Source organism: Ostrea edulis, chromosome 2, assembly GCF_947568905.1.
Source record: "Ostrea edulis chromosome 2, xbOstEdul1.1, whole genome shotgun sequence".
NCBI classification, from domain to species: Eukaryota; Metazoa; Mollusca; class Bivalvia; order Ostreida; family Ostreidae; genus Ostrea; species Ostrea edulis.
The window spans coordinates 22,814,246-22,820,245 of NC_079165.1; positions in this window are offsets into that span (position 1 = coordinate 22,814,246).

Below are 6,000 nucleotides of genomic sequence, written 5' to 3' on the forward strand. Positions count from 1 at the left end.
TGTATCAGTGTACCAAGTTTGATGTCTGTCAAGCAAAGGATTCTTTTAAGATTTTAAGCTGACGTTATCTTCCTATATCCAGTTTGACCCTTGAATTTTGACCACATGACCCCTGAATCAATAGGGATCACCTACTCTTTAAGATGTTCCAGTGTACCAAGTTTAATATCTGTCAAGCAAAGAGTTGTCAAAATATTGAGCAGGCAAAATATTCCTGTGTCCAGTTTTAGTCCGGTGTCCAGTTTTACCCGTGACCTTCAACCATGTCACCTCAAAATTGATAGGGGTCATCTACTTCTTTAGATGTACCAAGTTTGATATCTGTCAAGCAGAGGGTCCTCAGTATATTGAGGGAACAGTATATTCATATGTTCAGTTGAACCCTTGACCTTTGACCATGTGACTTATAAATCAACCGGAGTCATCTACTCCAAAGGGATGTACCAGTGTACCATGTATGATGTCTGTCAAGCAAAGGGTTATCAAAATATTGAGCGGACATTATCTTCCTATGTCCAGAGTGGAGTAACCCTTGACGATCTAACCTGAAAATCAGTCCTCTTCGACTCATAACCAACCCACACATGAAATATCATTACGATCAAATGAATGGTTCTCAAGATATTGAGCGGACAACATGTCGTCTACCGATGGACCGACAGGTGCAAAGCAATATGCCCTCGTCTTTGAAGGAGGGGGTAAATATAGGTAATAAATGCTGCTTTGCCAAACGCTCGGCATTCAGATGTGAGAATCACGGGTCTTTTGTATATGACCCTAAAAACGAACATCCCGCGTTACGACAAACGTTGAAGTATTGAACCCTCACTGCTACGGTCCTGAGCGCTAAGGATATGCCTAAACTTACAACTGGTGAAGTCTCAATATGAGCGATAATATTCTCAAAGGGATGTAAAACAAACACTGGCACATCCCACTGTCGAACTGGCAGTAGTGGCAGAGTGCATCTGGATTTCACATTCTATATCAGGTACCACACCCGCACACAGGTGTTAGTATCATTCTAATGTTACTATATACTGACCATATACTAAAATAGTGCTGTCCAAATACTGCAATACTGACGACACTGCTGGAACAGTGGTCATAATTACACTGGGCTGCATACCAAGCAACATGGTCTTAGAAATGATGAATATATCAAATCAATGTCATCTTCCCTTCAGAAGCAAAGGCACAGCTTTTGAAAATACAAAAGATTATTAAGTTAAAATCAAATGGAAATTCAAAAATAGTGCGTCACTTCTACTTTATCTGACACTAAACTACAGGCACAGTCTGTTACCAGATCGATTTATTAAAGACATTGTGGTATCACAGCTTTTAGCTGATATGTTAGAGAATTAATCATTTTTTTCTTCTATCAGCCAGCACCTTTCGAAATCCAATCTTCATTCCTTCCAATGAACTCAACGAAATAATGTAAGTATTGCAGTATTTTTAGCTCACCTAATCTATAAGTTCAAGTGAGTATTTCTGATCACCTGTCGTACATTGTCCATTCGTCTGTCCGTAAACTTTACACATATTTTACTTCTTCTCCAGAATCACTGGACCAATTTCAACCAAGCTTGCCATAAAACATCCTCGGGTAAATGTGATTCAAATTCTTAAACGGAAGGTTCGCACCCTTTTCAAAGGGAAAATAATCGGGAAATAGTAAAAATATGATGGAATCTTGTAAACCCAAACTTTTTAACTTGTGGGAAAGCTTCCTTGGAGAAAGAAGATTCAAAATTGTTCAAATCATGGCCTCCGGGAATAAGGTGGGTTTACATTAGAGGATCAAAGTTTTGAATTGAGATATATAAGATAGATTCTTTTAAACTCTTCTTAAGAACAGTATGTCCTTAGTCAGTCATACTGATATGCAAGCATCCTCAGGTAATGTAGATTCAATTTTGCTCAAATCATGGCTGCAGGGGCAGAGTATGGTCATGGTAGGGAAACAAAATTTTCTACTGGAATACCAGGTATATAGGAAAAACTTTTTTCTATTCACAGAAAAAGCCCATGATTACTCATTTAGCTCTGCTTATGCTCAAGAGAGCGTCTATGATCACCCGTTTTCCCACGCCTGTCCGTCCGTCTGCCAGTCGATCCGTCCGTCTCTAATTTTTAACAATTGAATACTTCTGCAAAAAACACTGGAACAATTTGTCATAAAGCATCCTTGGGTAAAGGAAATTCAAAATATTTGAAAGGAAGTTTTAAAGGGAAGATAATGAAGAAATACTGAAGATATGGTGGTATCTTTTTAAAATATTCTGAAGAACCACTGAACCCAAAAAGACAAACTTTATGGGAAAGCTTCCTTAAAGAAAGTGAATTAAAAATATTTTTCTGCCATGGTCCTCAGTAGTAGGTGGGACCACAATAGCGGATCAAATTTACATGGGGATATATTGGGGAAAAATCGTTGTAAATCTTTCTTGTCAAGAACATCAAGACTTAATAAGTTATGTTAAAAAGCAAGCATCCTGGGGAAGTGCAGTCAACAGAGGTTGGATGAGTTTTACATGGGGATATATGATTTTAAAAAAACTCTTTTAATATCGTTTTCTTATAAACAAGTGAGCCATGAATAGTGTGTTAGTATAGGGCACCCTCGGGTAGTGCAGATTCATTTTTGTTTACACTCAATGCCCACAAGGGTAAGGTTGGGCCACAATAGGGTTTATATTGGAAGTTTTACATGGGAATATATAGCAAAAAAACTTTTCCAATCTTCTCCTCAAGAGAAACAGGACCATGGTTAGTGATATTAGTATGTAAACATCCTCAGGTAGTGCAGAGTCAAGTTTATTCATATCCTGGCCTCGGGGAAGGATAGGTAAGGATAGTGCCTCAAAATCAAAGCTTTCCGTTAGAATTTGTCTGTAAACAATCTTATTCTCAAAAGAAGCAGGACCAAGATTAGTTATACCAATATACAAGCATCCTCAAGTAGTGCAAATTCAATATTTTTTCAAACCAATGCCCATGGGGTAGGTTTACGCCACAATTCGGATTAAAAGTGTTACATGAATTTTTAAAAAAAAAATTTGGACTATGGTGTTAAAGTGCGGCTAAAATCGGGGGTAGACATTTACATGATACATTATAGAGGAATCTACATGTAGGACATTCCTACGTTATGTGGATTCAAGTTGGGTTAAGTCAAGATCTTCTGATAAAGTACACCTAGATCAGGTTGACTCAGATGAGCTTTGTTGTCCACGGACCTCTTGTTTTTGTAGATATATTCGACATTTCTTACAATTTTACTATCAATCATGTCTTGTGAAACAATCATTTTCTTGTGTTTAACTTCATTGATCGATCTTTACACATGTTGTGCAAATGCAAAGTACAAAATTATCATCATCTGATTACACATTCATAGTCAGTGTTGCTTATGGAAACAGCATTTGATAGTCACCAAAAAGACAACAACAAAAAACAACCACAACCCCCCCCCCAAAAAAAAAACATACGAGAAGGTGTTAATGTGTATAACAAAATTCACTGACACGTGGTTTTTATTGAACCAACTATGAGTTGAGATTATTAAATTGAAAGTAACACTTTCAAAATTAGATTCAGATTTAAAAGAAAAGCATTGTGGATATAACTGTTAAGTGAAGAAGACATGATGATGTTATACAGAAGTCAAGGATGACATTGATTGACAACAGAGCAACACTATCCCGAAGTGTTTACTCAATTTTAGTGACGTATTTGTCATTTTAACATCAGCTGTCTGAACATCACACCCATGTGGACGCAAACACCTGTACATACAAAATAGTTGACAGTATAAAATAGAGAGAGGATTATCATATATTGCTTATAGGTCTACTTTGACCACCTAAAATGGTTTTATATAAATATTGCATGTAGTTGATGGTAACATTAAAAATCATCACCCCGAAGAAACCATTGTCAACCGAGGTGTAGCCGAGATTGTAAATAAATCTCGAGGGGTGAAAATATTCAATGTACTCTCCACTATTCCACTATATGCAATATTTGTTTTATTATACTGAATGTTATATAAACAACAAAGCAGAAAGACTTCGTACGTTTGTTGACATCTGATCAATCACTGTCATGAGATGTTTTGTGTATTAATGCATGTATTCGCGTTTATTACAAACGTTCGAACGACGTTGTCTAACAATCTACCGCGAACCGTACGCATATAAATTTGAGGCATGTGATAATTTTTATAATATCACCAGTTGTCAATTAATGTTACCCGTTGCTAGATATTATCACCCTGGAACGAGTGTTTTATGTTCCCAGAGGGTGACATTAAGTTTTTTCCAAATGCTTCTCGACCAATCAGATTCGAGTATTTTACATGAAAGTATAATAATTATGTTTACTTCATTTTGATGACGGGTGTGAACCTTCTTATATCTGTAATGTTCAGAAGATTTTAGGGTATCCTAAGTTGTATCAACCTAAAAGTAATATTTTCAGAATTACTGAAGGTTGTGATATTTTGATAAAAAGAGTGCAAATCTTGGTGGATGATTTCGCAAGAACCACAATGTGTACAAACGTATCTTTCATATTTACTATAATATTGGTAGAAATCGTATTCTTTTCATTTCATGATGCATGCTGATTATGGTAAACCTAAAAAGTAGATCAAACTCTTCTTAATTTCTGACGTCACATTAGGAGAAATGGCAGGAAACTGGTGGTTTGATATTACTGGTTTTGGCACAAAGTATCAAACTGAATGTTTGACAATGAATACATGTGAATTCTTCGCGGTTATGATGGACGAAATAATGCTTAAACCATTTATAACACATACATCATCTGAACACACATATGAGTGATTAAGTATTGAGATAAAATGAAAATTTCTGTATCCCCCAGATAAAGGCACGTGCAGTGAAACATTTCTGATATTCGTTACAAGTACTCTGGATACAGGTTTGACATAACAACTGTCATGTTTCATAAAATGTCTTAATGATTTAGCTGAATGGATATGAATAAACATGTTCATTATCTGCATTATTTGTAGGCATTGAGTGATCTGGGATGTTTATACTTCTACACATTCAAGCTGTAGATCTCGAAAAATATATTGTGCTAGGTCTGTTGATATTGAATTAACTGAAAAACATTTTGTAATTACTTTTTGTTTTCAAAATTCAAAATCATGATGTACTGTCATCATGTAAACAGACGGAATTAAATAATGAATCCAATATTTTCTTTATTTCCCAACTACCGCTATTCATTTTGACTGTGATAGAACTTGTACCTGTATCAGCCAACAGGATATCTCTCCTGTTCGTGTAGCCATCAGATAAATTCAGTCTTCTGTACATTTATCAGCCAATAGGATCCCATCTCCCATGTTTCATAACCAGGAGTTCTCCATCAGTCCTCGACGCTTTTTGTACCCTGATTGCAATGTCACAATGGTCTACAACTAATTTTATTCACTCTTATTCGGATGGAAATTCTTTGTGTGATCCACATACTTCACCAAAAACATCTTGCAGTGGAAAAGGCCACCTTGAATAGCACTGTTCATTGTTCGATTTCGAATCTACATAGGAGTTTTTTAATCTATCGAAATGAACTTTTTGCACTTAATACATTCAAACATTTTAGATTTTCAATGCATTGTTTTTTACTGTCACACACTAAACGAATAAACGGGGTGAAGGAATAATAGAAGCATGATGTAATTTGCATAATCGGCAAAGTCTTTCATAGAGATAGTACCCATGACTTTCAGTGATACGGTTAAATTAATATTTACTCTTTATATTCTTATTTTGTGATCCAACTTGCATTTTCATTAGTACTGGCTTTGGTGTTCTGTTGAAAGGTCACGTGTGCGATACAGTGCACGTGCACTGAAGGCATTGGTAAACGTATATGTAAAATAGAATCATTAAAGCCAATGGAATGGCACAGGAGGAAGAAAGTATTGACCCTTTTACTACTGATTTCTTGGCAGTC